This window comes from Tachypleus tridentatus, chromosome 12, assembly GCF_004210375.1.
Source record: "Tachypleus tridentatus isolate NWPU-2018 chromosome 12, ASM421037v1, whole genome shotgun sequence".
In the NCBI taxonomy this organism is placed as follows: domain Eukaryota; kingdom Metazoa; phylum Arthropoda; class Merostomata; order Xiphosura; family Limulidae; genus Tachypleus; species Tachypleus tridentatus.
The window spans coordinates 72,420,354-72,433,089 of record NC_134836.1 but is presented as its reverse complement, the minus strand read 5'-3'; the positions used below and the strand labels follow the sequence as shown (position 1 = coordinate 72,433,089).

General features: G+C 32.6%; 1 protein-coding gene across 2 annotated transcripts in view; it reads right to left on the bottom strand.

Annotated features, from left to right (window-relative positions):
• Window positions 1-12,736, bottom strand: part of LOC143233582 (uncharacterized) — a 141,071-nt gene that overhangs the window by 53,093 nt on the left and 75,242 nt on the right. The window lies entirely within an intron of this gene.

The following is a 12,736-nucleotide window of genomic DNA, read 5'->3' as shown; positions in this document are numbered from 1 at the left end:
AATTAAACACGTACTTGTCAAGTTACCTGATGTGTACTTTATACAGAAGTTAGTACAGACTTAATTCAATTAAACACGTACCTGTCAAGTTACCTGATGTGTACTTTATACAGAAGTTAGTACAGACTTAATTTCACGTACCTGTCAAATTAAACACTTAATTCAACGTTGTCAAGTTACCTGATGTGTACTTTATACAGAAGTTAGTACAGACTTAATTCAATTAAACACGTACCTGTCAAGTTACCTGATGTGTACTTTATACAGAAGTTAGTACAGACTTAATTCAATTAAACACGTACCTGTCAAGTTACCTGATGTGTACTTTATACAGAAGTTAGTACAGACATACTTCAATTAAACACGTACTTGTCAAGTTACCTGATGTGTACTTTATACAGAAGTTAGTACAGACATACTTCAATTAAACACGTACTTGTCAAGTTACCTGATGTGTACTTTATACAGAAGTTAGTACATTCATACTTCAATTAAACACGTACCTGTCAAGTTACCTGATGTGTACTTTAGACAGAAGTTAGTACAGACTTAATTCAATTAAACACGTACCTGTCAAGTTACCTGATGTGTACTTTATACAGAAGTTAGTACAGACTTAATTCAATTAAACACGTACCTGTCAAGTTACCTGATGTGTACTTTATACAGAAGTTAGTACAGACTTAATTCAATTAAACACGTACCTGTCAAGTTACCTGATGTGTACTTTATACAGAAGTTAGTACAGACTTAATTCAATTAAACACGTACTTGTCAAGTTACCTGATGTGTACTTTATACAGAAGTTAGTACATTCATACTTCAATTAAACACGTACTTGTCAAGTTACCTGATGTGTACTTTATACAGAAGTTAGTACAGACTTAATTCAATTAAACACGTACCTGTCAAGTTACCTGGTGTGTACTTTATACAGAAGTTAGTACAGACTTAATTCAATTAAACACGTACCTGTCAAGTTACCTGATGTGTACTTTATACAGAAGTTAGTACAGACTTAATTCAATTAAACACGTACCTGTCAAGTTACCTGATGTGTACTTTATACAGAAGTTAGTACAGACATAATTCAATTAAACACGTACCTGTCAAGTTACCTGATGTGTACTTTATACAGAAGTTAGTACAGACATAATTCAATTAAACACGTACTTGTCAAGTTACCTGATGTGTACTTTATACAGAAGTTAGTACAGATTAAACATACTTCAATTAAACACGTACCTGTCAAGTTACCTGATGTGTACTTTATACAGAAGTTAGTACAGACATAATTCAATTAAACACGTACCTGTCAAGTTACCTGATGTGTACTTTATACAGAAGTTAGTACAGACTTAATTCAATTAAACACGTACCTGTCAAGTTACCTGATGTGTACTTTATACAGAAGTTAGTACAGACTTAATTCAATTAAACACGTACCTGTCAAGTTACCTGATGTGTACTTTATACAGAAGTTAGTACAGACTTAATTCAATTAAACACGTACCTGTCAAGTTACCTGATGTGTACTTTATACAGAAGTTAGTACAGACTTAATTCAATTAAACACGTACTTGTCAAGTTACCTGATGTGTACTTTATACAGAAGTTAGTACAGACATAATTCAATTAAACACGTACCTGTCAAGTTACCTGATGTGTACTTTATACAGAAGTTAGTACAGACTTAATTCAATTAAACACGTACCTGTCAAGTTACCTGATGTGTACTTTATACAGAAGTTAGTACAGACTTAATTCAATTAAACACGTACCTGTCAAGTTACCTGATGTGTACTTTATACAGAAGTTAGTACAGACTTAATTCAATTAAACACGTACCTGTCAAGTTACCTGATGTGTACTTTATACAGAAGTTAGTACAGACTTAATTCAATTAAACACGTACCTGTCAAGTTACCTGATGTGTACTTTATACAGAAGTTAGTACAGACTTAATTCAATTAAACACGTACCTGTCAAGTTACCTGATGTGTACTTTATACAGAAGTTAGTACAGACTTAATTCAATTAAACACGTACCTGTCAAGTTACCTGATGTGTACTTTATACAGAAGTTAGTACAGACTTAATTCAATTAAACACGTACCTGTCAAGTTACCTGATGTGTACTTTAGACAGAAGTTAGTACAGACTTAATTCAATTAAACACGTACCTGTCAAGTTACCTGATGTGTACTTTATACAGAAGTTAGTACAGACATAATTCAATTAAACACGTACCTGTCAAGTTACCTGATGTGTACTTTATACAGAAGTTAGTACAGACTTAATTCAATTAAACACGTACCTGTCAAGTTACCTGATGTGTACTTTATACAGAAGTTAGTACAGACTTAATTCAATTAAACACGTACTGTCAAGTTACCTGATGTGTACTTTATACAGAAGTTAGTACAGACTTTATAATTCAATTAAACACGTACTTGTCAAGTTACCTGATGTGTACTTTATACAGAAGTTAGTACAGACTTAATTCAATTAAACACGTACCTGTCAAGTTACCTGATGTGTACTTTATACAGAAGTTAGTACAGACATAATTCAATTAAACACGTACTTGTCAAGTTACCTGATGTGTACTTTATACAGAAGTTAGTACAGACTTAATTCAATTAAACACGTACTTGTCAAGTTACCTGATGTGTACTTTATACAGAAGTTAGTACAGACATAATTCAATTAAACACGTACTTGTCAAGTTACCTGATGTGTACTTTATACAGAAGTTAGTACATTTCAATTAAACACGTACTTGTCAAGTTAGTACATTTATACTTCAATTAAACACGTACCTGTCAAGTTACCTGATGTGTACTTTAGACAGAAGTTAGTACAGACTTAATTCAATTAAAGACGTACCTGTCAAGTTACCTGATGTGTACTTTATACAGAAGTTAGTACAGACTTAATTCAATTAAACACGTACCTGTCAAGTTACCTGATGTGTACTTTATACAGAAGTTAGTACAGACTTAATTCAATTAAACACGTACCTGTCAAGTTACCTGATGTGTACTTTATACAGAAGTTAGTACAGATTCATATTCAATTAAACACGTACCTGTCAAGTTACCTGATGTGTACTTTATACAGAAGTTAGTACAGACTTAATTCAATTAAACACGTACCTGTCAAGTTACCTGGTGTGTACTTTATACAGAAATTAGTATAGACTTAATTCAATTAAACACGTACCTGTCAAGTTACCTGATGTGTACTTTATACAGAAGTTAGTACAGACTTAATTCAATTAAACACGTACTTCTCAAGTTACCTAATGTGTACTTTATACAGAAGTTAGTACAGACATACTTCAATTAAACACGTACTTGTCAAGTTACCTGATGTGTACTTTATACAGAAGTTAGTACAGACATACTTCAATTAAACACGTATCTGTCAAGTTACCTGATGTGTACTTTATACAGAAGTTAGTACTTGTCAAGTTACCTGATTACTTTATACAGAAGTTAGTATAATTCAATTAAACACGTACCTGTCAAGTTACCTGATGTGTACTTTATGTGTACTTTCAATTAAACACGTACCTGTCAAGTTACCTGATGTGTACAGAAGTTAGTACACTTAATTCAATTAAACACGTACCTGTCAAGTTACCTGATGTGTACTTTATACAGAAGTTAGTACAGACTTAATTCAATTAAACACGTACCTGTCAAGTTACCTGATGTGTACTTTATACAGAAGTTAGTACAGACTTAATTCAATTAAACACGTACCTGTCAAGTTACCTGATGTGTACTTTATACAGAAGTTAGTACAGTAATTCAATTAAACACGTACCTGTCAAGTTACCTGATGTGTACTTTATACAGAAGTTAGTACAGACATAATTCAATTAAAACGTACCTGTCAAGTTACCTGATGTGTACTTTATACAGAAGTTAGTACAGACTTAATTCAATTAAACACGTACCTGTCAAGTTACCTGATGTGTACTTTATACAGAAGTTAGTACAGACTTAATTCAATTAAACACGTACCTGTCAAGTTACCTGATGTGTACTTTATACAGAAGTTAGTACAGACATAATTCAATTAAACACGTACCTGTCAAGTTACCTGATGTGTACTTTATACAGAAGTTAGTACAGACATACTTCAATTAAACACGTACCTGTCAAGTTACCTGATGTGTACTTTATACAGAAGTTAGTACAGACATACTTCAATTAAACACGTACTTGTCAAGTTACCTGATGTGTACTTTATACAGAAGTTAGTACATTCATACTTCAATTAAACACGTACCTGTCAAGTTACCTGATGTGTACTTTATACAGAAGTTAGTACAGACTTAATTCAATTAAACACGTACCTGTCAAGTTACCTGATGTGTACTTTAGACAGAAGTTAGTACAGACTTAATTCAATTAAACACGTACCTGTCAAGTTACCTGATGTGTACTTTATACAGAAGTTAGTACAGATTTAATTCAATTAAACACGTACCTGTCAAGTTACCTGATGTGTACTTTATACAGAAGTTAGTACAGACTTAATTCAATTAAACACGTACCTGTCAAGTTACCTGATGTGTACTTTATACAGAAGTTAGTACAGACTTAATTCAATTAAACACGTACCTGTCAAGTTACCTGATGTGTACTTTATACAGAAGTTAGTACAGACTTAATTCAATTAAACACGTACTTGTCAAGTTACCTGATGTGTACTTTATACAGAAGTTAGTACAGACTTAATTCAATTAAACACGTACCTGTCAAGTTACCTGATGTGTACTTTATACAGAAGTTAGTACAGACTTAATTCAATTAAACACGTACCTGTCAAGTTACCTGATGTGTACTTTATACAGAAGTTAGTACAGACTTAATTCAATTAAACACGTACCTGTCAAGTTACCTGATGTGTACTTTATACAGAAGTTAGTACAGACTTAATTCAATTAAACACGTACCTGTCAAGTTACCTGATGTGTACTTTATACAGAAGTTAGTACAGACTTAATTCAATTAAACACGTACCTGTCAAGTTACCTGATGTGTACTTTATACAGAAGTTAGTACAGACATAATTCAATTAAACACGTACCTGTCAAGTTACCTGATGTGTACTTTATACAGAAGTTAGTACAGACATAATTCAATTAAACACGTACCTGTCAAGTTACCTGATGTGTACTTTATACAGAAGTTAGTACAGACATAATTCAATTAAACACGTACCTGTCAAGTTACCTGATGTGTACTTTATACAGAAGTTAGTACAGACTTAATTCAATTAAACACGTACCTGTCAAGTTACCTGATGTGTACTTTATACAGAAGTTAGTACAGACTTAATTCAATTAAACACGTACCTGTCAAGTTACCTGATGTGTACTTTATACAGAAGTTAGTACAGACTTAATTCAATTAAACACGTACCTGTCAAGTTACCTGATGTGTACTTTATACAGAAGTTAGTACAGACTTAATTCAATTAAACACGTACCTGTCAAGTTACCTGATGTGTACTTTATACAGAAGTTAGTACAGACTTAATTCAATTAAACACGTACCTGTCAAGTTACCTGATGTGTACTTTATACAGAAGTTAGTACAGACTTAATTCAATTAAACACGTACCTGTCAAGTTACCTGATGTGTACTTTATACAGAAGTTAGTACAGACTTAATTCAATTAAACACGTACCTGTCAAGTTACCTGATGTGTACTTTATACAGAAGTTAGTACAGACATATTCAATTAAACACGTAGTTACCTGATGTGTACTTTATACAGAAGTTAGTACAGACTTAATTCAATTAAACACGTACCTGTCAAGTTACCTGATGTGTACTTTAGACAGAAGTTAGTACAGACTTAATTCAATTAAACACGTACTTGTCAAGTTACCTGATGTGTACTTTATACAGAAGTTAGTACAGACATAATTCAATTAAACACGTACTTGTCAAGTTACCTGATGTGTACTTTATACAGAAGTTAGTACAGACATAATTCAATTAAACACGTACCTGTCAAGTTACCTGATGTGTACTTTATACAGAAGTAGTACAGACTTAATTCAATTAAACACGTACCTGTCAAGTTACCTGATGTGTACTTTATACAGAAGTTAGTACAGACTTAATTCAATTAAACACGTACCTGTCAAGTTACCTGATGTGTACTTTATACAGAAGTTAGTACAGACTTAATTCAATTAAACACGTACCTGTCAAGTTACCTGATGTGTACTTTATACAGAAGTTAGTACAGACATAATTCAATTAAACACGTACCTGTCAAGTTACCTGATGTGTACTTTATACAGAAGTTAGTACAGACATAATTCAATTAAACACGTACCTGTCAAGTTACCTGATGTGTACTTTATACAGAAGTTAGTACAGACATAATTCAATTAAACATGTCAAGTTATGATGTGTACTTTATACAGAAGTTAGTACAGACTTAATTCAATTAAACACGTACCTGTCAAGTTACCTGATGTGTACTTTATACAGAAGTTAGTACAGACTTAATTCAATTAAACACGTACCTGTCAAGTTACCTGATGTGTACTTTAGACAGAAGTTAGTACAGACTTAATTCAATTAAACACGTACCTGTCAAGTTACCTGATGTGTACTTTATACAGAAGTTAGTACAGACATACTTCAATTAAACACGTACTTGTCAAGTTACCTGATGTGTACTTTATACAGAAGTTAGTACAGACATACTTCAATTAAACACGTACTTGTCAAGTTACCTGATGTGTACTTTATACAGAAGTTAGTACAGACATACTTCAATTAAACACGTACTTGTCAAGTTACCTGATGTGTACTTTATACAGAAGTTAGTACAGACATACTTCAATTAAACACGTACCTGTCAAGTTACCTGATGTGTACTTTATACAGAAGTTAGTACAGACATACTTCAATTAAACACGTACCTGTCAAGTTACCTGATGTGTACTTTATACAGAAGTTAGTACAGACTTAATTCAATTAAACACGTACCTGTCAAGTTACCTGATGTGTACTTTATACAGAAGTTAGTACAGACTTAATTCAATTAAACACGTACCTGTCAAGTTACCTGATGTGTACTTTATACAGAAGTTAGTACATTCATAATTCAATTAAACACGTACTTGTCAAGTTACCTGATGTGTACTTTATACAGAAGTTAGTACAGACTTAATTCAATTAAACACGTACCTGTCAAGTTACCTGATGTGTACTTTATACAGAAGTTAGTACAGACTTAATTCAATTAAACACGTACCTGTCAAGTTACCTGATGTGTACTTTATACAGAAGTTAGTACAGACTTAATTCAATTAAACACGTACTTGTCAAGTTACCTGATGTGTACTTTATACAGAAGTTAGTACAGACATACTTCAATTAAACACGTACCTGTCAAGTTACCTGATGTGTACTTTATACAGAAGTTAGTACAGACATACTTCAATTAAACACGTACCTGTCAAGTTACCTGATGTGTACTTTATACAGAAGTTAGTACATTCATACTTCAATTAAACACGTACTTGTCAAGTTACCTGATGTGTACTTTATACAGAAGTTAGTACAGACATAATTCAATTAAACACGTACTTGTCAAGTTACCTGATGTGTACTTTATACAGAAGTTAGTACAGACTTAATTCAATTAAACACGTACCTGTCAAGTTACCTGATGTGTACTTTATACAGAAGTTAGTACAGACTTAATTCAATTAAACACGTACCTGTCAAGTTACCTGGTGTGTACTTTATACAAAAGTTAGTACAGACTTAATTCAATTAAACACGTACTTGCCAAGTTACCTGATGTGTACTTTATACAGAAGTTAGTACAGACTTAATTCAATTAAACACGTACCTGTCAAGTTACCTGATGTGTACTTTATACAGAAGTTAGTACAGACATACTTCAATTAAACACGTACCTGTCAAGTTACCTGATGTGTACTTTATACAGAAGTTAGTACAGACATAATTCAATTAAACACGTACTTGTCAAGTTACCTGATGTGTACTTTATACAGAAGTTAGTACATTCACACTTCAATTAAACACGTACTTGTCAAGTTACCTGATGTGTACTTTATACAGAAGTTAGTACAGACTTAATTCAATTAAACACGTACCTGTCAAGTTACCTGGATGTGTACTTTATACAGAAGTTAGTACAGACATAATTCAATTAAACACGTACCTGTCAAGTTACCTGATGTGTACTTTATACAGAAGTTAGTACAGACTTAATTCAATTAAACACGTACCTGTCAAGTTACCTGATGTGTACTTTATACAGAAGTTAGTACAGACTCATACTTCAATTAAACACGTACTTGTCAAGTTACCTGATGTGTACTTTATACAGAAGTTAGTACATTCATACTTCAATTAAACACGTACTTGTCAAGTTACCTGATGTGTACTTTATACAGAAGTTAGTACATTCATACTTCAATTAAACACGTACTTGTCAAGTTACCTGATGTGTACTTTATACAGAAGTTAGTACAGACATAATTCAATTAAACACGTACCTGTCAAGTTACCTGATGTGTACTTTATACAGAAGTTAGTACAGACTTAATTCAATTAAACACGTACCTGTCAAGTTACCTGATGTGTACTTTATACAGAAGTTAGTACAGACTTAATTCAATTAAAGACGTACCTGTCAAGTTACCTGATGTGTACTTTATACAGAAGTTAGTACAGATTTAATTCAATTAAACACGTACCTGTCAAGTTACCTGATGTGTACTTTATACAGAAGTTAGTACAGACATACTTCAATTAAACACGTACTTGTCAAGTTACCTGATGTGTACTTTATACAGAAGTTAGTACAGACTTAATTCAATTAAACACGTACCTGTCAAGTTACCTGATGTGTACTTTATACAGAAGTTAGTACAGACTTAATTCAATTAAACACGTACCTGTCAAGTTACCTGATGTGTACTTTATACAGAAGTTAGTACAGACTTAATTCAATTAAACACGTACTTGTCAAGTTACCTGATGTGTACTTTATACAGAAGTTAGTACAGACATACTTCAATTAAACACGTACTTGTCAAGTTACCTGATGTGTACTTTATACAGAAGTTAGTACAGACATACTTCAATTAAACACGTACTTGTCAAGTTACCTGATGTGTACTTTATACAGAAGTTAGTACATTCATACTTCAATTAAACACGTACCTGTCAAGTTACCTGATGTGTACTTTATACAGAAGTTAGTACAGACTTAATTCAATTAAACACGTACCTGTCAAGTTACCTGATGTGTACTTTATACAGAAGTTAGTACAGACTTAATTCAATTAAACACGTACCTGTCAAGTTACCTGATGTGTACTTTATACAGAAGTTAGTACAGACTTAATTCAATTAAACACGTACCTGTCAAGTTACCTGATGTGTACTTTATACAGAAGTTAGTACAGACTTAATTCAATTAAACACGTACCTGTCAAGTTACCTGATGTGTACTTTATACAGAAGTTAGTACAGACTTAATTCAATTAAACACGTACCTGTCAAGTTACCTGATGTGTACTTTATACAGAAGTTAGTACAGACATACTTCAATTAAACACGTACCTGTCAAGTTACCTGATGTGTACTTTATACAGAAGTTAGTACATTCATACTTCAATTAAACACGTACTTGTCAAGTTACCTGATGTGTACTTTATACAGAAGTTAGTACATTCATACTTCAATTAAACACGTACTTGTCAAGTTACCTGATGTGTACTTTATACAGAAGTTAGTACAGATATATTTCAATTAAACACGAACCTGTCAAGTTACCTGATGTGTACTTTATACAGAAGTTAGTACAGACTTAATTCAATTAAACACGTACCTGTCAAGTTACCTGATGTGTACTTTATACAGAAGTTAGTACAGATATATTTCAATTAAACACGAACCTGTCAAGTTACCTGATGTGTACTTTATACAGAAATTAGTACAGACTTAATTCAAATAAACACGTACCTGTCAAGTTACCTGATGTGTACTTTATACAGAAGTTAGTACAGACTTAATTCAATTAAACACGTACCTGTCAAGTTACCTGATGTGTACTTTATACAGAAGTTAGTACAGACTTAATTCAATTAAACACGTACCTGTCAAGTTACCTGATGTGTACTTTATACAGAAGTTAGTACAGACATACTTCAATTAAACACGTACCTGTCAAGTTACCTGATGTGTACTTTATACAGAAGTTAGTACAGACTTAATTCAATTAAACACGTACCTGTCAAGTTACCTGGTGTGTACTTTATACAGAAGTTAGTACAGACTTAATTCAATTAAACACGTACCTGTCAAGTTACCTGATGTGTACTTTATACAGAAGTTAGTACAGACTTAATTCAATTAAACACGTACTTGTCAAGTTACCTGATGTGTACTTTATACAGAAGTTAGTACAGACTTAATTCAATTAAACACGTACTTGTCAAGTTACCTGATGTGTACTTTATACAGAAGTTAGTACAGACTTAATTCAATTAAACACGTACCTGTCAAGTTACCTGATGTGTACTTTATACAGAAGTTAGTACAGACATACTTCAATTAAACACGTACCTGTCAAGTTACCTGATGTGTACTTTATACAGAAGTTAGTACAGACTTAATTCAATTAAACACGTACCTGTCAAGTTACCTGATGTGTACTTTATACAGAAGTTAGTACAGATTTAATTCAATTAAACACGTACCTGTCAAGTTACCTGATGTGTACTTTATACAGAAGTTAGTACATTCATACTTCAATTAAACACGTACTTGTCAAGTTACCTGATGTGTACTTTATACAGAAGTTAGTACAGACTTAATTCAATTAAACACGTACCTGTCAAGTTACCTGATGTGTACTTTATACAGAAGTTAGTACAGACTTAATTCAATTAAACACGTACCTGTCAAGTTACCTGATGTGTACTTTATACAGAAGTTAGTACAGATTTAATTCAATTAAACACGTACCTGTCAAGTTACCTGATGTGTACTTTATACAGAAGTTAGTACATTCATACTTCAATTAAACACGTACTTGTCAAGTTACCTGATGTGTACTTTATACAGAAGTTAGTACAGACATACTTCAATTAAACACGTACCTGTCAAGTTACCTGATGTGTACTTTATACAGAAGTTAGTACAGACTTAATTCAATTAAACACGTACCTGTCAAGTTACCTGATGTGTACTTTATACAGAAGTTAGTACAGACTTAATTCAATTAAACACGTACCTGTCAAGTTACCTGATGTGTACTTTATACAGAAGTTAGTACAGACTTAATTCAATTAAACACGTACTTGTCAAGTTACCTGATGTGTACTTTATACAGAAGTTAGTACAGACATACTTCAATTAAACACGTACTTGTCAAGTTACCTGATGTGTACTTTATACAGAAGTTAGTACAGACATACTTCAATTAAACACGTACCTGTCAAGTTACCTGATGTGTACTTTATACAGAAGTTAGTACAGACTTAATTCAATTAAACACGTACCTGTCAAGTTACCTGATGTGTACTTTATACAGAAGTTAGTACAGACTTAATTCAATTAAACACGTACCTGTCAAGTTACCTGATGTGTACTTTATACAGAAGTTAGTACAGACTTAATTCAATTAAACACGTACCTGTCAAGTTACCTGATGTGTACTTTAGACAGAAGTTAGTACAGACTTAATTCAATTAAACACGTACCTGTCAAGTTACCTGATGTGTACTTTATACAGAAGTTAGTACAGACATAATTCAATTAAACACGTACCTGTCAAGTTACCTGATGTGTACTTTATACAGAAGTTAGTACAGACTTAATTCAATTAAACACGTACTTGTCAAGTTACCTGATGTGTACTTTATACAGAAGTTAGTACAGACACACTTCAATTAAAGACGTACTTCTCAAGTTACCTGATGTGTACTTTATACAGAAGTTAGTACATTCATACTTCAATTAAACACGTACTTGTCAAGTTACCTGATGTGTACTTTATACAGAAGTTAGTACAGACTTAATTCAATTAAACACGTACCTGTCAAGTTACCTGGTGTGTACTTTATACAGAAGTTAGTACAGACTTAATTCAATTAAACACGTAATTGTCAAATTACCTGATGTGTACTTTATACAGAAGTTAGTACATTCATACTTCAATTAAACACGTACTTGTCAAATTACCTGATGTGTACTTTATACAGAAGTTAGTACAGACATAATTCAATTAAACACGTACCTGTCAAGTTACCTGATGTGTACTTTATACAGAAGTTAGTACAGACTTAATTCAATTAAACACGTACCTGTCAAGTTACCTGATGTGTACTTTATACAGAAGTTAGTACAGACTTAATTCAATTAAACACGTACTTGTCAAGTTACCTGATGTGTACTTTATACAGAAGTTAGTACAGACTTAATTCAATTAAACACGTACCTGTCAAGTTACCTGATGTGTACTTTATACAGAAGTTAGTACAGACATACTTCAATTAAACACGTACCTGTCAAGTTACCTGATGTGTACTTTAGACAAAAGTTTGTACAGACATACTTCAATTAAACACGTACTTGTCAAGTTACCTGATGTGTACTTTATACAGAAGATAGTACATTCACACTTCAATTAAACACGTACTTGTCAA